This window comes from Schistocerca gregaria, chromosome X, assembly GCF_023897955.1.
Source record: "Schistocerca gregaria isolate iqSchGreg1 chromosome X, iqSchGreg1.2, whole genome shotgun sequence".
In the NCBI taxonomy this organism is placed as follows: Eukaryota; Metazoa; Arthropoda; class Insecta; order Orthoptera; family Acrididae; genus Schistocerca; species Schistocerca gregaria.
The window spans coordinates 302,449,461-302,474,848 of NC_064931.1; the positions used below are offsets into that span (position 1 = coordinate 302,449,461).

Below are 25,388 nucleotides of genomic sequence, written 5' to 3' on the forward strand. Positions count from 1 at the left end.
TTATGTTGGTTGTTTCAATGTGATACATGTACATTTGTGAACTTATCATTTCTGAGAACGCATGCTGCTACAGAGTGATTACCTGTAAATACCATATTAATGCAATAAATGCTCAAAATGATGTCCGTCAACCTCAATGCATTTGGCAATATGTGTAAAGACATTCCTCTCAACAGCGAGTAGTTCACCTTCAGTAAAGTTCGCACATGCATTGACAATGCGCTGACGCATGTTCTCAGGCGTTGTCGGTGGATCACGATAGCAAATATCCTTCAACTTTCCCCACAGAAAGAAATCCGGGGACGTCAGATCCGGTGAATGTGCGGGCCATGGTATGGCGCTCCGACGACCAATCTACCTGTCGTGAAAAACGCTATTCAGTATTGCTTCAACCGCACGCGAGCTATGTGCCGGAGATCCAACATGTTGGAAGTACATCGCCATTCTGTCATGCAGTGAAACATCTTGTAGTAACATCGGTAGAACATTAGGTAGGCAATCAGCATACATTGCACCATTGAGATTGCCATCTATAAAATGGGGGCCAATTATTCTTCCTCCCATAATGCCGCACCATACATTAACCCACCAAGGTCGCTGATGTTCCGTTTGTCGCAGCCATCGTGGATTTTACGTTGCCCAATAGTGCATATAATGCTGGTTTACGTTAGCGCTGTTGGTGAATCACGCTTTGTCGCTAAATAGAACGCAAGCAAAAAAAACTGTCATCGTCCCGTAACTTCTCTTGTGCCCAGTGGCAGAACTTTACACCACGTTCAAAGTCGTCGCCATGCAATTCCTGGTGCACAGAAATATGGTACAGGTGCAATCGAAGTTGATGTAGCATTCTCAACACCGACGTTTTTGAGATTCCCGATTCTCACGCAGTTTGTCTGCTACTGATGTGCGCATTAGCCGCGACATCAGCTAAAACACCTGCTTGGGCATCGTCATTTGTTGTAGGTCGTGGTTTACTTTTCACATGTGGCTGAACACTTTGTTTCCTTAAATAACGTAACTATCCGGCGAACGGTCCGGACACTTGGATGATGTCGTCCAGGATATCGAGCAGCATACGTAGCACACGCCCGTTGGGCATTATGATCACAATAACTATACATCAACACGATATCGACCTTTTCCGCAATTGGTAAACGCTCCATTTTAATAGGGGTAATGTTTCACGAGGCAAATACCGTCCGCACTGGCGGAATGTTACGTGATACCACGAACTTATACGTTTGCGACTATGACAGCGTTATCTATCACAAAGTGCTCCAACTAAGACATTCATATTTCTTTACGTACTACACAAATATGTAATAAATAAGGGGGTTCCTATTTTTTTAAAAAACGCAGTTGATACCCGTTTGACCTATGGCAGCGCCATCTAGCGGGCCAACCACAGCGCCATCTGGTTTCCCCCTTCAAGCTGGACGAGTTTCGTTGTTTGTAGTTTTTTCGTTTGACGCTTATTTCGTGAGATATTTGGCCCTGTCACTGTCAATGGACAATCCTCTATGAATATTACAGTAAGATGTTACACGCCAGGTTCAGCCTGTGGCCATTTTAAAATGTCTGCAATTACAGTACAAAATACAGCAAAAAGATCAGATACGCAGCAAACATCGCTATGATCCCACATTAGGTGGACAACTGTGTTGTTTTAATTATTTTGTGCCGGTGATGGTTGTGTGATGGCTGAGCCCTGTGGAACATACACAGCTCAGACAAACACACACGTGGAAAATCTACGCCTATGCTCTTGTACATCATAAGCCGGTTCCAAACTCTCATTTTGCAAATACGCCATGTAATTAAAATATCGTCTTCTTTTACTACCTCATACGTAAACACAGTCGTTTTAAAACCACGGACAACATGCAGCGCCCAAAGAACATGGTTAGATGTGATGTTCTGTAGAGCGTAAAGGTTAGCGGCCGAGGGAGGTAAGTGATTTAGCCCTACTATAGATAGCATTTCATTATTCTTAATAAAAGCATTACACAATGCAGTTTAAAATTGCGTACAACATAACTCGTCTAATCAGTATATTATACGTTTTTCCAGGTCTTGCCTTTTATGTTTTATATTTTTTCTAACTTGTATTTATGGCAGGTGTCCAGGTAAAACTTGTTAATTCGCCTTGCCCAAAAACCGTGGTAAAACAAAGCTAAAACATGTTAAGTGCACTCAGTTGCTAGTAAACAATATTAAGCACCCACTAAGGATATTTTAATCACATTTTGCACTTGAAACATTATTTATGAGATTTTATTTAATTTTACTGTGTAATATCTCAAAACAACCAGCTTGTCCCATACCATTGTTTACAGCCGAGGTCTTCACATAGTTTCCCGTGATCTGATATTATTTGCTGCAGAGCATTCTTACAGGTAACAGCTCGCCTCCAGGATTTCATATTTAAATGAATGAAAGGGCGTTCATCGATAAGAAGGAATATTCTCCGTAGTTCCCTACGGCTGCTCTCGGAAGAGGCCTTGTTTCATCTTAAGTGTTTCTATTCTTACGGCAGTTTAACGGTGCGTCAACACTTGTGAAGCTTAATGTTTGAAGGGGCTCTGTTGAAATCAATGGTTACCAGTTTCGTCTGCAGCCTTAGAAACGCTTGTTAACGCTTTTCTGGTACTCAATCCTTTAGGAGAGGTTTGGTACGAAAGCAGCTTACAAGATACCGAGAACAACAGCAGTAGCAGCAGCAACGTTAAATGAACTGAAGTGCCAGTGATTTTAATTAAATTTTCAGATCGCTAGTACTTAATGATAAAAAATAAGCAAAAATATCAGCTACCCTTGAGTACATTAAATGATGAAATCGCAATAACAAAGTAAAATTACACCTAAGCAGTTAAACATTATATTCTGAAGCAGTAAGCTTTGTGATCCAGTTCATTATAGCAAGCTGTATATCTCATTACAGGCATGATTACCTAAACATATGCCTGTTACACAGAGATGTAATGAAATCTCATGTATTCACATATTAATCAACTGCCGTATGAAATTTTCAGAATGACTTGTCACAGACGCTTTCTTCTCTTATGATGTTTCGTTCTCCAAACAACGATGTATACACCGTAAACAATTATAAAGTGCATGCTAGAGGATATTTCCCATTACGGAACTTCTTTCGGTCCCATTCACGTATGGAGAGTTGTTAGAATGATTACCTAAACGCCACAATTTACTCTGTAGATAGTCTAATCCCACCATCATTATCCTACTGGAGCAATATGTAAGGTGTTCAGTAAATTCCTAGATTCTGCACTGAAAGCTGCCTCTAGAATATTTGTAAGTAGCCTTTCACAGGAAGGGATAGCGTCTATCACGAAACGTCTGCCAGTTCAGTTTATGCAGTATCTCAGTAATGCTCTCCCAGGGCTCAAACAAACTTGTGACTGATTTTGTATGTTTGGTTTTCAGCAAAAGTGTGGAAAGCTTGGAACGGGGTTGCTGGAGAGGTTGTGCTAAGGAATAATGGTTACCATTTAAGTTAGCAAATGAAGTAGTTGCGAGCGAAAGTTGGAGCACTTTCTCACTCAAAAATGCACTATTGCAGAGACATCTGTGGCTCCATGAGTCACTCATTGTTGAAACGTGCGTTTCCAGTTAAAAAGTACCTTTTTTTGGAAGTGATAAGTTTAAGCAAGGTGAGAAAAACCTACATTTGTTCGCTTTCAGGAAACCAAATGAAGAAAAGTTTTGGCGACAGTGTGTCTGGCAGGCTGCTTGAATTTGCACGTGCACTGACCTGATTAGCAAAGTTCGACGCTAAATAACTCTGAAACGGCACTACGTATCGAATTTTCTTTGTGGACTGATCATATTTTCTGAAATGTGCTGATATGTGACACCTGATTAACTTGTGAATGAGCACATATGATTTTTCCATTCCTTATCAGTACTTAAAAACTGTTTTCCTAATCTGAATGAAATTTGTGCAGATTTTTCCATACAATACTTCCGTATAGATTACTACATCATTTCCGAAAGGTAAGAGGTTACTATTAGTGTTATGTGTATGATCATTAACATGTAACATGAACAGTAGTAGTGCAGACACACCGAGCGGTCTACGGCGCTGCAGTCATGGACTGTGCGGCTGGTCCCGGTGGAGGTTACAGTCCTCCCTCGGGCATGGATGTGTGTGTATGTCCTTAGGATAATTTAGGTTAAGTAGTGTGTAAGCTTAGGGACTAATGACCTTAGCACCTAAGTCCCATAATATTTAACACACATTTGAACATTTGTGCCGACACAGTCTCCTGAATAACATCTGAATTTATTTCTACACTTTTCGATGACTCTCCATCCAAGATCACATTCCGCTTCTCTTCCACCAAGGAATTTTTAATTCAGTCTCAAATTTTACCCGATATTCCATACGAGCATCCTTTAGATAGTAAGCGTAGATTTGGTTCAGACCCCCACGATTTTCGAAATGCATTTGAAACTGCGACTGCTCTGACTAGCTTGCTCCATGTCTATCAGTATATCACGTGACATATTGGCAGCAACCTTCTTCCGAGCTGCAGTATACAAGTACAATAGTCGAATTGTAGCTTGAATACGTCTTTGCATAATATAGCAATCGAAACCACACAGTGTTACCCTTGATGCTGACATACGAAAGAAATTCAATTATTTAATTACACCGGAATAAAGAAAATCTGATTGATATCAGGAATGCAACATGTAACTGGATGTGAACGTATTTCGTTACCAACTACGAATATGGCAGTATCTTACTGTGCTTCTGGAACAGCAAAAAATCATACCAGATACGAATATGACAGTATCATACTGTGCCTCTGGAATAGCAAAAAATCATGAACGAAAGATCCATTCCAGTATATCTTAATAATTGTATATGAAGGAGATTAATAATGCATTACTCTTCAGGTTCGGTAATAACGTATACCTATTCAACAGACGTAACACAGTAGAGAGAATCGGAAAAAGGTATGAGAGCCGGTCCTCTTTGATACGGAGACCACTACAAATTTTCCCTGAAACACCCCGAATGATGTAGTTGGACTTCCGGTAGCGGCACATACGAGGGCGCACTGATACATAATGCCTCTGATTTTCTTATGTCAAATTTCTATAGAAAACAAACGTTATTAACTTTGTATGTCTTTATTCTTCATGTCTAAACATTTATTCCTCATCATACTCACGGTGGGGACGAACACACTTCTCCCAACGAGACGCCAGTTTGCTGATACCGTCAGTGTAGAATGTTTGACTTTGTTACGGGGCCACAACCTCACCTCTACTCGCACCGCTTCATCACTATCAACGTGTAGTTCTCTAAGGTATTCTTTAATTTTTGGAAACAGATGAAATTGGATGAGACTAAATCACGAATGTACGGAGCATGATCGATCGCATTGAACACAAGCCGTTGGATTTTTGCAGACCTCGTAGCGCTCGTCTGTGGTCTGGTATTGTCATGCTTCAGGAGAAGGTGCTCTATGTTCCGACGAACTTTTCGAATACGAAATTTGATTGCAGCACGTTGTTTGTCACACACCGACATAGCTGCATTACTTACTGCCACTTCACACAGTACAATTTGGAAACCTCTAGCATTAGAGGGCTGTAAATATGTAAAGATGAAGGAAGATGTAGAATGTTAATAACGTTTGTTTTATTTAAAAGCTTAGAGATTTCACATACTTTTCAAAATTACTTTTCAGCGCACTCTTATATTTAAAACCTGATGGGCTTTTAATGGTCAATGCAAAAATTAGGACGGTGAATCACGCTAATCTCGAACCTTACTCTATCGAACTACAAAACGGTTTCTGTAATATATTTTAAACATAAGATGTACAAAATATTTTGCCCAGCCATGTATCTGTTCCGAAAGAGAAACTTGGAAGAACTTGCCGAGATATTAGTAGCGGTACAGCTAACGACGACCATAATTTGTGTGTGCGTGGTTATCTATCGAAGCCTCGGCACAGCACATTATCGATGGGCATATCCTTTCAATTACATGTACAACATCGACTACTTCTCTATCAGCATCTATGTACGTACTCCGCAAACCACTATACAGTGCCTTTTTGACACCTCTTCTTGACCTGATAACAATATAGTGGCTTACCGCGATATTGTCTTGTTTCTATATGATCAGGTTCCACACGTGTTATAATTTTAGATTCCCGAAGTATTTCTATTACAGTTCTGTGGCAGCTATATGGGTCTGCTACGACCATGGGACCTAGACCCCGAATTCGGTTTCTGGTATCTTCGTTGTTTGAACAGGATACCAAGAACTGGAGTAATAGTTAAAAATTTGTCACGCTGGCGCTATGTTTACGAAGTTCTTCACAAATGCAGTTCATACCCCTAGACACTTTGCAACAAATGTGAAACCTCCCTTCTGCATTGCTTCATACTGCTTCATTGTTAGTCCTAGTAGCTGAGTACCCGGCGTTGCCTGGGTGTGTATTTATTCCAGTCTTCTACTAAGCCAATAGTCCACCTGCCACTTCCCCCTCTCTCATTCAATCTCCTGTTTCCCCATCCGCTCTGACCATCTCCTTCATCCCCTCTTTCTGACTACGTCCGCTAGCCCCCGCTCCCAGCAAAATCTGCTCCTGTCCATCTCTCGATCCATGTCCTCCCGCCACTCCTTCTGACTCTCTGATCCTTCCCTCTGTGTATCTATCACTTCGGCAGTATTGTGTCATCTCTGAAATTCATGAATACAAAACGCTGCTTATCAGTAAACTTTGACGTTACTGCTGGAATGTTGTCATAATGCGACACTCCTCTCCGCGGCAAAATAGTTTCAAGTCGCTGTCAACGGGGATTTGTGCTTCCTTTTCCTGTGCGATGTTACTTCTGTTAAGCGATTTCCATAGATCAGACATGGAGTTGACTACTCTACGCTTGCCTCTATTCTAGATGGAGCTGTAGAATGTTCTAGCTATTTCACGTTCTAACAACATGTCGTAAGTTGCACAGTGTTTTCCAGGTGAGTCAGATTTTCTGTTCCTATTGCAACAAGGGATACAGACAGACTTCTCGTTGATTTTACTGGTTGTACTTTCCTGGTGGCCCTCTACTCCACTACGGGAGCTCACTCGCTCCTTACACTTCCAGAATTTCTTGGTGCGACGTAATTCGCGACGTTTATAACATTTTGGCACTTCCACTAAGTCACTCATTCTTAGAGCATGAAAACCGACGTAAACCTAATGTTTCTTCTGCAGAAGCTGGAGAACATGAGGAAGGACGTCCACTAGGTGATTCACATAGGATTCTCTCGGGGTCCGGTTCGGATTCTTTGTCATACAAATTCTTCATATTCCTTCTGTTGTATGTGCTCAAAAAGGTTAAGCCCATAAATGTCTGCATGAAGTTCATTGCAGTTCACTTCCTTGGCCGTATTGTTCACAATTAGCAGAGAACTTTCCTCCTTCAGTAGTTCACATTTAATGGTGCATATCTGATTAGCTTTCTCTTGAACATTTTTCCAGTCCTCATCATTCTCCGTTTTCACTATGACTACGCTATTGCCTTCCTGAATCGCTTTCATCCTAATCTTGACTACCTTCGGATTTACTACATCAGTGAGCTGCATCTTTACATCTTTGGCATCCTTGTTCTCGATAGATCTAAGTAAGAGTGTGCTGGTTTTTGTTTGCTGACATTTGTATCTTAGCTGTTACACTTAGCTTTGGTTTTCGCGCAGCTGCGATAGTAGCGTATGAAGGAATAAATGTAGTCGCTTTTACTATCAGCTACTCCAGAATCTCAACATGTGCTTTCAGTGCTCCCAATCTGATATACAGATTTTTTGAAGTAACGTTTCATTCTACTATCTCAGTTCTTGTACATGACCATGCAACTTGGACTGAAACACGGCCTATTTGGACAATTTCTGTGTCAGTTCGTTTCTTTCAACAGGAACTTTCTTCCTTTCTTGAAGGAAATTGACGATGTCGTCGTAGAATTCATTACGTGATTCCCCAGCCATATTCAATGATAGGTGAATATCCCGCGTTCGTCACTCGTTGCGGAGGCTGTCGTTGTCTAGCTCGCTCTTGCTGTGTCATGGTATGGTCTTCTGGCTTCCGTTTCTACCGCAGAGAAACACACTGTTTTGGCTGCCTGCCTCTAGAATTTTCTCGACAAGACATTTTCAGCTGACGCCCACAGCGGTGCCGGCGGCCTCGGCTGGCAGGGAAGGCAGATGGAGGACGGCAGACCCTGACGCAGGGCGGTGTCCCAGATATCGCTGCCGCTGCTGTTGATGGCCCGCGGCGCGGCTGACGCTAGACCGCTGCTGAAGTTGCGGAACGCGACACATGCGCGACCGTCGGCCGCTTCTCAGCGTATGAGGCGAGCGAACGCACTTCAAAATTTTTATGCTGCTACTTACATAGTGTACGAAGCCTACAAATTTAACCATTAACGTACTGATCTATCAAACGCTTTAGGCATACGCGATTTCTGACACTGATTGGAAATGACAACTTATTTCCGAAGAATACGACACCAGGAGCCGTTTCATGAGGTGACAGTTGCTGTGACCATCTTGGAAAAAGATTTTCACCCAGCTTGATGGGAATGATATTCAGATTGCTCGCTACAGAAGTTCCGTTGTTAGTAGTGTTTGTGTGATGACTGGCGTTATGCTCCGGTACCAGTACGGTGACTTAGGATTAAGACAGATGCATCAGAGTACATTATAGTCAACATGGGTCTGGAAAAGGTGAGCAGAGTTTTCCTTGTAAAGCTCTTCCATCAAAGCAGCAACAATAATGCCGCCGTTCTTCGCGAATATCGACGCATTAAAGGAATATTGATGGTCTTTTTCAGTACCGCGTTGAAGAACATGATTTGGAAGTTTGATTTAACTGATGAGTTGGGAAACGTTCCTGGGAGATGCCGACGACCAGTTGTGGGACATGGGAACTACGGATGAAGCTGGTGGTAATTTCCAGTGGGATCAAACTGGTGAAGTCATCGGTCCCTTACACACTACTTAATCTAGCTTAAACTAACCTACGCTAAGAACGAACACACACACACACACCACACCACACCACACCACACCACACCACACATGCTCTAGGAAGGGCTGGAACCTTCTACGGCGCGAGCCGTATGGATTAAGGGAAACAGGCAGATTTCATGTTTCTAAATTTCCAGAAAGCATTTGACACGGTGTCACATTGCATACTGTTAACGAAGGTGCGCACGGAAGGATATATGAGTGCCTCGTAGACATCTTAAGAAAACAGAACATACACTCGTCCTCCATGACGAGTTTTTATCAGAGACAAGCGTACCGTCAGAAGTACCGCAGCGAAGCGTGGCAGCGCCGTTATTATTTATTACGTGAGGGAGTAGGAAAATAAGTTTCCGCTGTCGATAGTGGTTAGAGTTGTGTAATAAAGGAAAGAAAAAGAGAATGAGACATTAAATATAAGGCATATCCTTATTTTTCTACATAATTTCCAAGTACATTGAGACATTTGTCATACCGCTTTATAAGCTTCAAAAAGCCTTCCAGGAAAAAATCAGGGCATTGCATACGGAAGAAGCGTTGTACGGCTTGTTTGACGTCAGCAATCCTGCAAAGCGCCTTTCGCCGAGAGTCTTGTTCAAAGCGGGAAACAGATGGAAGTCACTTGGCGCGAGATCCGGACTGTAAGACGGATGGTGTAGTCGCTCCCAACCAAGAGTTGAAATGTGGTTTTGGGTTGCCGTCACCGTGTGTGGTCATGCATTGTCATCCAACAACAGAACGCCAGATCTCAGATCACCTCTTTCTATTTCGACAGAGTGACACAGTACCGCGCAGCATTGATGGTTGCATCCTCCAAGAAGTCCAGCAGCAAAACTGCTTAGGCGTCCCATAAAACGCTGAGTACACTTTACCTACAGACGGAGTGCTTTTGAACTTCTTTTGGACAGATAATGACGGATTTTTCCACTCCGTGGATGCGGCCTTCGATTCGGACGTGTAATATTGGACCCACGTTTCATCCTCCGTCACAATCCGAAACAGAAGGTCATTGCCAGATTCATGGTGACGCACTAGGTGTTCCAAGCTTAACGCAATGCGTTGTTCCATGTGTGTCAGGGTCAGTTGGCGAGGCACCGATCGTGCTGACACATTCCTATATCGAAGAATGTCGTGGATGATCTTGTGAACTCGCTCATATCCGATTCCAAGTTCTGCCGCTACTCCATCGATCGAGATACGCCGGTTCGCTTTAATCATGTCATCCAACTTCCTGACATTGGCGTCTGTAATGGCCGTGCGCGTCCTTCCAGGTCTCGGTACGACCTGCACTTGCTGACGTCCATCATTGAATTACTGGCACCATCTCCTCTCCATTTGCCTCGACATCACACCTGACCCATACACCTCAACAAGTCTGTTATGAATTTCTGTTGCTGATATTACACGTGCTCATTCATAGCGAATGTCCGGCCCCGGTAGCTGAGTGGTCAGCGCGACAGACTGTCAATCTTAAGGCCCCGGGTTCGATTCCCGGCTGGGTCGGAGATTTTCTTCGCTCGGGGACTGGGTGTTGTGTTGTCCTAATCATCATTATTTCATCCCCATCGACGCGCAATTCGCCGACGTGGCGTCAAATCGAAAGACTTGCACCAGGCGAGAGGTCTACCCGACGGGAGGCCCCTCGTCACACGCCACATCAACACATTCATAGCGAATAACAGATCTCACATCCGCTTTTGACCACGACTCCAAAACCTGCTTGATCGCGGTCGACCTCTACCCAGTGGTGTATCGGTGTCTTGCATGTGCGCGTTGACCTGCCGTGTCGTCTTTCGCCCATATCACACAACTCTGCCCACAGTCGACAGGGGAAACTTATTTTCCAACTGCCCCTCGTATATACATAGAGTGTACAGTGGATGGGCAGCAACCTGCGGTTGTTTGCTGATGATAATGTGGTATACGGGAAGGTGTCGTCGTTGACTGACTGTAGGAGGATACAAGACAAGTTGACAACATTTCTAGTTCGTGTGATAAACGACAGCTTGCTCCAAATGTAAAAAAAAGTAAGTTAATGCGTGTGAGTAGGATTAAGAACACCGTAATGGTCGAATACGGCATTACTAGTGTGCTCCTTGACACAATCATGTCGTTTAAATGGTTCAATTGGCTTTGAGCACTATGCGACTTAACTTCTGAGGTCATCAGTCGCCTAGAACTTAGAATTAATTAAATCTAACTAACCTAAGGACATCACACACATCCATGTTCGAGGCAGGATTCGAACCTGCGACCGTAGCGATCGCTCGGTTCCAGACTGCAGCGCCTAGAACCGCACGGCCACTCCGGCCTGCTATCGATTAAATGTCTGGGCGTAACGTTTTGCAAAGGAATATGAAATAGAAGAAGAATGTAAGCATTGTGGTGCGTCAGGGTATCGGTCGACTTTGGTTTATTGGGAGAATTTTAGGAAAATGTGGTTTACCTACAAAGGAGACCGCATGTAGAAAACGAGTTCTAACCATTCTTGAGTATTGTTGGAGTTTTTGGTGTCTCTGTCAGGTCTGATTAAAGGAAGACATCGAAGAAATTCAGAGGCGGGCTGCTGGACCTGTTACCGGTAGATTCGGACAACACCCAAGTATTACGGAAATGCTTCGGGAACTCAAATCGGAATCACTGTAGTGAAGGCGTTGATCTTTTCGAGGAAACCTATTGCACAAATTTCAGGAAACTGGCATTTGAAGCTAATTGCAGAACGACTCTGCCGCCGCCAACATACACAACATAAATTTTGCGTTAAAAGAGACATGCAGACAGCGATTTTTCCTTCGCTCTGTTTGCGAGTGAATCAGGAATTATAACGACGAGTGGTGCTACAGGGCATCCTCTACCACGCAACGTACGATGGCTTGCGGAATATATATGTAGATGTAGATGTAGATGAACTGCGCCAAAAATTGTTGAAGGATCTGTTGCCATGGCTGAGAATGCTGGATGAAGTGGCGGTCTTCAAGCAGCGCTCGAGCTGTGTCACGATAGCTGAACGTCCCATTTTTCCAACATTTACAAAGTGCTTGCTGCGAACAGTTGTGAAATCCGAGTAATATCTGTAGCTCGGTTCCAGACTCTCATGGTTGCATATAGTCGTTACACTGAGCAACTTTTGTAACCTGGATCGTAAGCATGGTAAGCAATTAACTAATGTTATCCCCCTCATTTAGAGATTGAATGCGTTTCCTTCCGTGGTTTATTCCATACTGATCCTCCGCAGGTCCTTACAGATGTTTCTGCAGAATGTCGTTGTTCTACCATCATTCTTTTTCCATGGGGGCCCTATCAAGTATTAAAAGTTTAAATGTAACCACACTGTACATTTACATACACACTTTGCAAGTCGACGTACTGTGCGTGGAAATTGATACTCTGTACCACTACTACTCATTACCTTTCCTGGCCCACTCCCAAATAGAGCGGGGAAAAATGATTGTCTACATGCTTCCGTATAAGTTCTAACTTCTAGTATCTCATCTTAGTGATCCTTAAGTGAACTGTACGTTGGAAGCAGTAGAACCGTTGTTTTTTCAGCTACAAATACAGGTTCTCTAACTTTTCTTAAGACTGTTCCATGAAAAGAACGCCGCCTTCCTTCCAGGGATTCCCATTTTAGTTCTCGAAGTCTCTCTATTTTACTCCCATGTTGCTCGAACCTACTGCTAACAAATAAAACAGCCCGCGTCTCATTTGTTTCCATGTATTTCTTTAATACGATCTCGTAGAGATCCCAAATACTCCAACAGTACTCGAGTATTCAATAGGCGGTCTTCTTTGCAGATGAACCACACTTTCCTAAAATTCTCCCAATATACCGCTAGCCGTTGTGGTCGAGCGGTTCTAGGTGCTTCAGTCCGGAACCGCGCTGCTGCTACGGTCGAAGGTTCCTGCCTCCTGCCTCGTGCATGGATGTGTGTGATGTCCTTAGGCTAGTTAGGTTTGAGTAGATTCTAAGTCTAGGGGACAGATGACCTTAGACGTTAAGTCCCATAGTGCGTAGAGCCATTTGAACCAATTTTTGAACCCAATAAACCAGAGTTGACTATTGACCTTACCTACCACGATCCTAACATGCTCTTTCCATTTCATACTTCTTTGTAACGTTACGCCTAGATATGTAATCGACTTGACTGCCAAGAAGCACGCTACTAATGTCGTACTCGAGCATTACGGTGTTGCTGCTTCCACTCACTTACATTAACTTACGTTTTCCTGCATTTAGAGAAAGCTACCATTCCTCACACCAACTAGAAATTTAGTCTAAGTCATCTACGTCCTCATACTGTCACTTAACGACGACAATTTCCCGTACACCACAGTATCATCAACAGTCACAGATTGCTGCTCACCCTGTCCGTCAGATCATTTATGAGTACAAAGAACAAGAGCGACACTTCCTGGTTACGGACTATATGCTACTCGTGTATTATTTCAGCTTCATACTGTTTCACACAAGGCTTTGTTGACACCTACTCTCGATAAATACTCACAGAAACGGTAAAAAAAATGCAAGAAAAGGACAACTTTTAACCGTTCCATTTGACCTGACCTGCAAAGTAAATAATCATTCTAACCAAAATAAACAGTCTTGTCAATCATGCAATGCAACACAATTTTTTTTCAAATAATTTTTTCAAGGTAAATTTTCAGGTGTCTTTCGACTGGAGCACAAAATATTATACTTCTTGCTTAATGTACTTGTGCGCCGGTTGGCAGCTACCAAATGAAAACCTCGTAGTACTTCTGTGACTTAGTGCCAAAACAGTACACATTAGTACGATGCATTGTGGTGGAATATGAATGCACTTTCAGCATCAGCACAGTTTCACATAACAGACAGCAACTGAAAATACAGTTGACACATTTTCAATGAGCCATCACAGTAAAACATATGGTACAAGGCTATCCTTACAATATATTTTACACGGAATAAATGTTATCTTCTCCCTTGCAGTATTTATTTTATGCCACAAACATTATTCTTGATTAAAATTGAGGTGACTGGTGATGGTGGGACGGGGTATTGGAATGGAGGTGGGTATTTTCCAATTACCCTCAGAGGACATGTTAAGAGCGAACGAAACAGGGCAGGATATCTGCCTACGTCCTTTAAAAACGATCGATAGCTAGCATTCGCCCTAAGGAAAAAATTCGGGATTCTATATTGCTTTCATTGGCCGTCCCAAAGTGGGCATCTGTTAGTACTTTGTTGTTTTGAAGAAAATAATTCAGACAGAGATTATTAAGTTGGAAAAGACCTATTTGCTTACCCTACTAAAAGTCACTTGAATGACACAGACTAAAATAAGAGAAAGCTCATCAGCATTTTTAAATGTACTTATTTTTTCTGAATTATTGAATATGGAGTTGCAACGGTATGAATTCCACAACAACCGGATGTTTACTCCAACGATGTCCGAGAGTCGTGTAAAGACCACATATCGTTTGCCACGGCAATCCTAATTTTCGTGCAGATGGCAATTTCAGTTTTCCGACGTTCTCAAAGACGTAAGTAGCTCTGTGTTATTACTCATTTTCCGTCAGGACCTCTTAAACCGAAGCAGTTTCTATTTGCATTGAAGACAATAAATATGGAAATTATCTCGATAAGCATGGAAGCCATACCCTGGCATCGGATCGCCACATTGTGTACCGTGATTCGTCACCCCACTGTTAAATCGTCCAATATTTACACTCCATACACCAAGCGAGGCGGCGTTTGCCATTTACCGGCGTGATGTGTGGCTTATGAACAGGCGCTCGACCATGAAATCCCAGTTTTCTTATCTCCTGCATAACTGTCATAGTACTTTCAGTGTATTTTAATGCTGTTTGGAATTCTTGTGTGATGGTCTAAATAGATATCTGCCTTTCACACATAACGAGGCTCTTCAATCGTAGGCGGTCTCTGTCAGTCAACAGACGACGTCGGTCTGTACGCGTATGCGCTGTACGTATGCCTTCACGTTTCCACTTCACTATCACATCACTGCATGAAGAGTTTGACAGAGCACTGAAAGACCTGAGTCGAAACCAGGCCTTTTGGAGTAGACAACATTCCATTAGAACTACTGAAGACCTTGGGAGAGCCAGTCCTGATAAAACTCTACCATCTGGTGAGCAGGAAGTATGAGACAGGCGAAATACCCTCAGACTTCAAGAAGAATATAATCATTCCAATCCCAAAGAAAGCAGGTGTTGACAGATGTGAACATTACCGAAATATCATTTTAAAAAGTCACAGCGGCAAAAAACTAACACGAATTCTTTACAGACGAATGGAAAACTGGTAGAAGCCGACCTCGGGGAAGATCAGTTTGGATTGCGTAGAAATGTTGGAACACGTGAGGCAATACTGACAATACGACTTATCTTAGAAGAAAGATTAAGAAAAGGCTAACTTACGTTTGTAGCATTTTTAGACTTACAGACAGCTTTTGGCAATGTTGACTGTCTAACAACCCTACCACAACAAAGGTCAGCATTTAATAACGATTGTGGTGTTGCTCACGTTGCTAAATACTGCAGTTTCGGGCAACAACTGTCATATTATGTGGTAGGTGTCATTAGAGGTGCGTTCATAAAGTCATTTCATGTAATAATAAAAAAAACTTGGCACTCATCTTTTCGTGTTTCCAACGCTGGTCTCGTCGTAAAATCATGGCTCAGTCGTTGAAAATCTAGGGGAATATGATTCCAAGCTCGGATGCTAAGAGGCCAAGGTTTTATTCTGCTATATTCAAAAGTTTTGTAGATGCGCTTCACAGATCATTCTTGGAGATTAAACCTTTCAAAGTTAGCACAAAGGTGATGTAAAAAAAAATAATCAGCACACTGAAATTAAGTTACACTTCCTTTTAATTTCTTTTATTGCAATATCACGTGACACACTAACATCACTTCACAATACAAAACATACATGATACCGTCTTCCTCATAGTCACTTTTAAAGTTCACATTTTATAAGCTGACTACGTTAAGCGTCTTTCCAACATGACGTCCAAGACTTGACCTTCTCAAGGTCCGACTCTCTAACAACTTAACAACTAACTCTTTAACAAGTAACTCACTAATAATCGCGTACGCACCCAAAAATCTGAGTTAGAAGTATGTCAAAGATCATAGTGACAAAAGAATGAATACACATAAGAATAATATCATTGCAATATAAACATATCGATGTATCAAAAATGAAATCAAATCTGAATGTTGTCTCAGAAATATGTTAAGTACTTAACAGAAATACAATATAATATTACTGGTATCGAGAGGTTCAGGTGAGATGCCGTAAGGGTTGCGTAATTAAAGTACCATTACAACTGGAATACTCTATTTCAAATTCTAAGGGTGGCAGGGGTAAAATACAGGGAACGAAAGACTATTTACACTTTGTATAGAAACCAGATGGCAGTTATAAGAGTCGGGGGGCATGAAAGGGAAGCAGTGGTTGGGAAGGGAGTGAGGCAGGGTTGTAGCCCCTCCCCGATGTTATTCAATCTGTATATTGAGCAAGCAGTAAAGGAAAAAAAGAAAATTTCGGAGTAGGTATTAAAATCCATGAAGAAGAAATAAAAACTTTGAGGTTCGCCGATGACATTGTAATTCTGTCAGAGACAGCAAAGGACTTGGAAGAGCAGTTGAATGGAATGGAATGTCCCCCAGGGGCTCAGCATTCACTTGCTGAGTACGGGCTTGGCGACCCCGGGGTCCTGAGCTGGGGACTGGTCTGCGCCGCCAGTGTCCTGTCACCGTAATCCCCGGACATGCTTCAGCGACCACCGTACGGCGCGGCGGTGAAATGTTGTGTGCTGCGGGGAATAGTAATCTTGGCTTGACCACCTGGATTGTGAGGAAGGCGAACCTCTATAAAAAAACCCTCAGTCTTTCGGTGTGCTCCGCGCCTAGAAGATGCATGGCTGTTGGGGTGGAACAGTCACAAGTAGGCAACCTCTGGGGCACCTGCCGCACCCCAGTTGTATAAGGCTTACTCAGGCACGCGGGGCTCTGTCTGAGCGGACCTTCAGTTCCCTAGCTGCTCGTGGGACCGCAATGGACCCTTCGACCTCTACATTTCCCCCTACCAAAGGCTTGGGTGGGCCATTGGTAGGAAAACACACCCCATCGAAAAAGCGGCTACGCGCTGCGAGTCCTACAGCGCCTGGTGTTGCTAGAGATTTAACAGACTGTAGTAACGCAGCACATGCTTATAATCAGAATGTGTTTTTGATTATTAAAAGGAAGGAGGGTAGCTTTTTAGGGAATTGGGAGGGAGTTGCAGGAACACTGAAATCTGTAAAGCGACTGCGCAATGGGGCTCTGTTAGTTGAGACTTCTAGTTCCCGTCAAGTCGCTTCCCTTCGGAAAGCAACCTGCCTAGGAGAGTACGCTATCGAGACCGAGCTCCACTCCACTTTGAATTATAGTAAGGGTGTTGTGACGTGTAGGGACTTGGTGGTTATCCCCATAGACGAGTTAAAATCTGAGTGGGCTGACGAAGGTATTGCTGACGTGCAGCATATTATGAAACAAGTCGATGGGGACCTCGTCAAATCTGACTCTTTTGTTCTCACGTTCAGTTGCCCGAGACTCCCAGAGCATGTTAAAGCGGGGTTCTTACGTTTGCCAGTACGGCCATATTTCCCCAAACCAATGCGCTGTTATAAATGTCAGCGCTTTGGGCATACTACGCTGGGGTGCAATGGGATAGCCACTTGTGGTAAATGTGGTCAGCCTGCCCATGACGGAGCCGATTGTTCATCGCCTGTGAAGTGCGTGAATTGCTCTGGGAGTCACCCTGTCTGGAGCCGGATCTGCCCCATCTATCTCGAAGAACGGAAGTTACAGGAGATTAAAACATCTAAGCGCATCCCCTATGGTGAGGTCAAGAAGCTCTTTAAGGCCATGCAACCCCATGTGTTTTCAACATCTTTCACTTCCGCTCTCAAAAAACCGGTACAACTGGCCACTGTTGCTACGCAAACGGAGGTTGCTAGTGTTAGCACTAATACCTGCGTTTGCCAGTGCACTTGTGCTGCTGCGGTTGTTTTGCAACCTGCGGCTCTCCCCGCTACGTCGGACAAGGCCGTGGTTGCTGACATTGGGGTACTTCCTGCCTCTCCCCATATGACGCCTTCTGCCCAGGCGAGTAAAGCTCCAACTGTTGACAAGGCTCTGCATTCTAAGCCCCCCAAGACAAAGCCTCAGAAGGTGAAGGTTTTGCCACCTGAGGAGACTAGTCAGCGTCGGTCCGATGACGAGGCCATCGAACTGTCTGACATCTCCCGTGGGTCGTCATCGGAGCTTATGGACATTGATGTCGACCGGGGGCGATCTTCTCGCCCCAGGAATAAATCTCCGGCCAGTACGGGCTAACCTCCAAAGCACAGAGGCAGGGTGAAAGTTCAGCTACCCTGATCACTGGCTCCCATATTACAGTGTAACCTGAATGGGTTCAGGACGCATGTGGCCGAATTACAACTCCTTATACGAGAGTGCCCCTTGTGCTTATGTCTCCAAGAGACACATTTTCGGGCCACTGATGCTCGTTCTTTACGGAGCTATACCGTATATCGAAAAGATGATTTGACGGGGAAAGGGCAAAGGGTGGTGTTGTGGTTTTTGTCCGTGACATGCACCCCTCATCTGAGCTCCCTCTCGTCACCGACTTGCAAGCAGTTGCAGTTGACATTCTTGTGGGTCGGAGGCTCACAGTCTGTTCAGTTTATTTACAGCCTCAGGATGCGATAGACTCTGAGGCTCTTCTTAGCCAACTCCCCCGCCCATTTCTTCTTCTGGGGGACTTCATCGCTCATAATGTCTTATGGGTTCTCTCCGACTACTTGCCCCAGGGGTCGCATTCTGGAAAGCCTCATGATGTCTGAAGAACTGTGCATACTCAACTCTGGTGCTCCCACTCATTTCTGTACTGCTTCCGGGTCGTCATCGGTATTGACCTTTCCTTTTGCTCTCCAGCACTCGCGGATTCTGCTCTGTGGGAAGCTGCTGCTGACCTCCATTCTAGTGACCACTTCCCCCTTTGGATTCGCCTCCTGGATGAGGCTGTGGCATTACTAGTGCCGCCCCGGTGGCACCACTGCAGAGCTGACTGGACACTTTTCAGCCAACTGGCTGTTTTGGAACACAGTGCCACCGTCCACGAATGGGGTAGACCATGTTACAGCCGTGATCTCCCATGCTGCTGAATTGTCAATCCCACGGTCATCCGGTCATCCCAAAAGGCGTTCTGTTCCTTGGTGGACCACTGAGTGCCACTCAGCCATCCGATCCCGCCGTGCAGCTCTGCGACGATTCAAGTGACGTCCCTCAGCTGACAATCTTGCGGCCTTTCGGGTGGCAAGGGCCAGAGCGCGGCGAGTGATTAAAGAGATCAAACGACGGTAATGGCAATTGTTCTGGAACTCAGTCTCTCGCTCCACTAGTTCTACGAAAGTATGGGAAGACTTCTGGAGGATTTCCGGGAAACTCGGCCAGCTACCTGTCACGGCATTGCTGCATCAGGGATGTCTCCTCACGGCGCCGAGAGACGTTGCCCAGACACTGGCCATGCATTTTGCGGACTCTACCGCCACTATTAACTGTGATCCAAAATTCTTCCGCTACCGCAGTGCCATCGAGAGGGGTCACTTGGACTTCCGGTCTCTAAATTCTGAACCCTGTAACTGCCACTTCACAATGTGGGAACTGGATTCTGCTCTGTCTGTGGCTCATGATACTGCGCCTGGTCATGATCAAATCATGTACAGCATGCTGCGGCACTTGTTGCTGCCATCCAAGGAAGTTCTCCTGAACTGTTTTAATATGATATGGTTATTCGGCATGTATCCTGACACGTGGAGGGAGGCGATTTTGATTCCCCTCCTCAAACCAGAGAAGGACCGAACGCATCCCAGTAGTTATCGCAGTATTGCTTTGACGAGCTGTGCTGGGAAGACGTTGGAACGCATGGTCAACCGCCGCCTGGTTTGGTTGCTCGAGACCAGGCAGTTCCTTAGCCCCTCTCAGTGTGGCTTTCGGAGATGTCGTTCCACTATAGACAACTTGATCCTGCTTGAAGCCGCCATCCAGCAGGCCTTCCTACGTAACCAGCATTGTCTCGGGGTCTTCTTTGACATTAATAAGGCGTATGACACTACTTGGCGCCGCCTTATCCTCAATCAACTCTATGAGTGGGGCTTTCGTGGCCGTCTCCCCATCTTTATTCGGTCCTTTCTTTCTCACCGCCTCTTTCGGTATCGGTTTGGTAATGTGCTATCTGATTTGTACGTGCAGGAGAATGGTGTTCCTCAGGGCAGCGTTTTATGTGTCACCCTCTTTGCCGTTGCTATTAACAGTATCACGTCCACTATCCGGAGTCCTGCCAATGCTCCTTGACTGTGGACGATTTTGCTGTTTTCTGTTCTTCCTCCAGTCTTGTCTCTGCTAGTCGGCAGTTGCAGCTTACGATAAAGCGCTTAGAGGCATGGACTGCAAAGACGGGTTTTATCTTTTCTGCAGACAAATCTGTGTGTGTTCATTTTAATCATTCTCGGCGTCCTTTCACTTTCCCTGAATTGCGTCTGAGGGACACAGTTCATCCTTTTAGAGACACTGTTAGGTTCCTGGGCCTCACTTTTGATTCAAAGTTGTCGTGGTTGCCTCACCTTAAAGACCTCAAGGTGCGGGCCCTGAAGGCGCTGAATATTTTGAAGTGTCTGAGCCATCGGTCCTGGGGAGCAGATCTGGCGCGTTTGCTACAGTTTTATAGGGCTTTCGTCCGATCGCGTCTTGACTATGCTTGCACCGTGTATGGGTCAGCAAGGCCTTCGTATCCGAAGATCCTTGACGAAGTACACCATGAGGGTATCAGGCTGGCCACTGGTGCCTTCCGTACCAGTCCCATCCCCAGCCTGTGTGCTGAGGCAGGGGAACTGCCGCTCGCCATCCGGCGGAAACTCCTCATGGTGCGACGGGTGTGTCATTTCCTTGACTGTCCTACCTCCCCTGCGTACCCTACCGTTGCCCGACCGCCTATGGATTCGTCTCTTTTCCAGTCGTCCCAGGGCAACGAGACCGTTTGGGATTCGTGCCAAGCATTTGCTTGAGTCCCTTGGTGTGGAGCGTGTGGCCCCCCAACGACAAGGTTTTACTCGCCTGCCTCCCTGGTTGCTTCAGAGGCCCAGCATCCTTCTAGACCTGTCGGAGAAGCGGAGGAACTGCACTCCAGCGTTTGTTTTTACCTCCTTATTTTACGATATTTTAAACCAGCATCCGGACCATGTACCTGTATTCACAGATGGCTCTAAACAGGGGGACTCTGTTGGTTGTGCTGTTGTTTTCCCTGATCGAGTGGTCAAGTTACGGCTTCCTGCGGCGTTTACCATCCTTGATGCCGAATTGTTTGCAATCTTGCGGGCATTGGAGCAGATGAGATGTGTTCCCAGTCTTAAGTTCACCTGTTCTGACTCCCTGAGTGCCCTTCAGACCATGCAACACTTGAACCCAGCGGATACGGTCGTCCAGGAAATCCATGATGCCCTACTCCACCTGCAACGGCAGGGGAAGGAGGTTTCTTTCTGCTGGGTGCCGGGGCACGTGGGTATTAGGGGAAACGAACTGGCGGATGTGGCTGCCAAAGATGCATGTTCCCTCCCTCACGTTGTTGAATGTGCCGTCCCCCTCCATGCCGTAACCTCCCTTTGGCGTTTTCGTGTTATGCATCAATGGGAAGAGGAGTGGCTGGCAGTTTCAGACAATAAGCTGCGTCTGGTAAAGGCCAATACTCGACCATGGCGTACGTCCTACCAGTCATACAGGCGGGATGAGGTTCTCCTCACTCCCCTCCGCATCGGGCACAGTCCCTTAACGCATGGTTTTTACTCCGGCGGGAGGACCCCCCAATCAGCAGAGCTTGTGGCGTCCAGATTACTGTCATCCACATTTTACTTGACTGTCTTTTATTCTCTGACCAGAGGGCGGTGGTTTCTTTGCCACCGGATTTGCCCTCTATTTTGCAAGACGACGCAGCGAATGTGGTTAAGGTCTTACGGTTTTGTGTCCTGTCCAATCTGTTGCTCGGATTTTAAGGAGAGGGTTTTAATGTGCTGCTGTGTGACTGGCCCAACCAGGTTTTAGGTAAGAGGTACGCCACTCACGATTACCTCCTTGTTTTCCTTCGGTTTCTGTTCTCTTTTTCCTTGTGTTTCCTTTCCTTTTTTAGTGTGTTCCTTCTCCTCTTGTTTGGGCTCTGTATGTGGGGATTTGGAACTGCGTCCGGTCTGCGTCTTTTAGCCATTCTCCTTGATCGCTGTTCGTATTATTCCCTTCACTGCATGTGTTCCTGTTTTTATGTGCTTGGGCGCTGATGACCACGCTGTTTAGCGCCCGTAAACCTCAAACACACACACACACACACACACACACACACACACACACACACACACACACACACGGATTGGAATGGACAGTGTCTTGAAAGGAGGATATAAGGTGAACATCAACAAAAGCAAAACGAGGATAATGAAATGTAGTCGAATTAAGTCGGGTGATGCTGAGGGAATTAGATTAGGAAATGAGGCACTTAAAGTAGTAAAGGAGTTTTGCTATTTGGGGAGCAAAATAACTGATGATGGTCGAAGTAGAGATGATATAAAATGTAGACTGGCAATGGCAAGGAAAGCGTTTCTGAAGAAGAGAAATTTGTTAACATCTAGTATAGATGTTAGGAATTCGTTTCTCAAAATATTTGTATGGAGTGTAGCAATGTATTGAAGCGAAACATGGACGATAAATAGTTTGGACAAGAAGAGGATAGAAGCTTTCGAAATGTGGTGTTACAGAAGAATGCTGAAGATTAGATGGGTAGATCACATAACTAATAAGGAGGTATTTAATAGAATTGGGGAGAAGAGGAGTTTGTGGCACAACTTGACAAGAAGAAGGGACCGGTTGTTAGGACATGTCCTGAGGCATCAAGGGATTACAAATTTAGCGTTGGAGGGCAGCGTGGGGGGTAAAAATCGTAGAGGGAGACCAAGAGATGAATACACTAAGCAGATTCAGAAGGATGTAGGTTGCAGTAAGTACTGGGAGATGAGGAAGCTTGCACAGGATAGAGTAGCATGGAGAGCTGCATCAAACCAGTCGCAGGACTGAAGACCACAACAACAAACATCACATCGAAAGCACTGGACCTACAAATGTTTAGGTGTGTGGAAGTCTCGCGTACAGACGCATGACACAAGTGACACGCAATCACCTGACCACGTTCCGCGGACCGCCCCATTCTGCTCTCTCACAATGTCTAATGACTACTGAGGTCGCGGATATGGAATACCTGGCTGTAGGTGGCAGCAAAATGCACCTAATATGAAAGACGTATGTTTTTGGGGGTGTCCGGATACTTTTGATCACATAGTGTACATTTAGCAGCGGAACACTTCATGGAACTGAGAACTAGTCCTTAATTTTCTAAATGTTGTACTGTGTAATTATTTGTTTGTGTTGGTATATGTCACATTCTATAAATGTATGTAAAATGTCCTCGTCAGTGACGCAGGAATCACAGATTGAAGAAGGAATGATTTTTAACAAATGTTTCCTTTTACTGGTATTTGTATCATCTGTTCGTAGTCTGTTAACAGTAACAATTTATCTTGTAATGATCGACAATTTAAAATACCATGGGTGTTGTGGAATCTGTAGCTGAATCGGTCAATACCTTGTGCCTACAATGTTACGTGACTGTGTCCACTAACTTGTCTGTCGATGGGGAGTATATACTGCGCCATTTTCCCCACTTGTTCTACACGTTCTTTTACTCCTTATTCCAACATGTCCCGGTATCCACTCAAGGTAAACCCGTTAACACAACTCCTTTGCCGGCCGTGATGGCCGTGCGGTCGCAGGTTCGAATCCTGCCTCGGGCATGGATGTGTGTGATGTCCTTAGGTTAGTTAGGTTTAAGTAGTTCTAAGTTCTAGGGGACTGATGACTACAGCAGTTGAGTCCCATAGTGCTCAGAGCCATTTGAACCATTTTGAACAACTCCTTTGCTCCATTGAGACTTCGCAGTGTATTGTGTACCAAGGGATCTACAGTTTATCCTTCGGATTCCCTCGTAAGAGACCTTAGAGCACTCATCAAGTCAGTACATACTAGAACCTTGTCGACTTATAAGTCTACTTCGTGAAGTACAGCTCGATGAATGGCGAACAATTCCGTGGTTAATACTGACGCTTTAATAGCCAATGAAAAGATTGTCCACGCAATTTTCAAACTTCAAATAGATGTGCTCCATCAGGGAGATACATTTTGGAACCATGCGTGTAAGATTTGTACCAGTAACGCCGGTTACGAAAGTGTAGAAGCTTTCAGCACACGGGAGGAGTAGGAGGAGGAGATTAGTGTTTCACCTCCCTTCGACGACGGGGTCAGTAGTTCACTCGAAGCTACGGTTGCTTTAAATACATGAACACTATATGCAGCACAGCGACTTTTTGAAGAGAGATCGTTTGCTTGACACCCCAATTCCTAAAAAACTGATTTCAACATTGTGCTGTCCGATGCTCTAGGATTTCACTATAGTATATGATATTGGTAGTAGGGGTTTGGGTTTCTTCGGCCGGTATAACTTAATGTGTATCATATGTATTAATCTAATAATCGAGGTTAGTTTCAGTGTAATGGATGGTTGACTGAAGATGTGACACTCAACTTGTATCGACCACGTAATACCTTCTGTCTCGTAACGAATGGGAGAATTGTCAGTTCGGCTTGCATGACAGTAATGGGGTAGTTCATATGGCTCTGAGCACTGTGGGACTTAGAATGGTTCAAATGGCTCTGAGCACTATGGGACTTAACTTCTATGGTTATCAGTCCCCTAGAACTTAGAAATACTTAAACCTAACTAATCCAAGGAATCACACACATCTATGCCCGAGGCAGGATTCGAACCTGCGACCGTAGCAGCTGCGCAGTTCCGGACTAAGCGCCTAGAACCAATCGGTCACAACACCCATCGATAACGTCATCATTTACAAATATCCTTGGTATATATATTAAAAAGTAACGAACTCGACGCATCTCTTTCTGATATACCTTTATAGACTGTTTTGGATATCAGGTGTCGTAAGGTCCTATGTTGTAATAAATGAGAGCGCCAGTTGGCTATGTTCGGTCGTATTCCAAATTACACAAGTTTTGTCGTAATGAAGAAACATCGAAACTGCCGTATGCATGTTTTGTATCTGGAAAGACTGCTAACGTTTATAGAGTTCCAGAGAAGTTCAGTTACACATCTGTAATAAAGCTACTTAGT

At 44.5% G+C, this 25,388-nt stretch overlaps 1 protein-coding gene and 1 non-coding gene across 2 annotated transcripts in view; both read left to right on the plus strand.

Moving 5' to 3' along the window:
• Positions 1–25,388, plus strand: part of LOC126298039 (cytosolic carboxypeptidase 6) — a 1,900,625-nt gene that overhangs the window by 408,423 nt on the left and 1,466,814 nt on the right. The window lies entirely within an intron of this gene.
• Positions 10,485–10,558, plus strand: Trnad-guc (transfer RNA aspartic acid (anticodon GUC)). The gene has a single exon. It is a non-coding gene; the product is annotated as a tRNA-Asp (tRNA).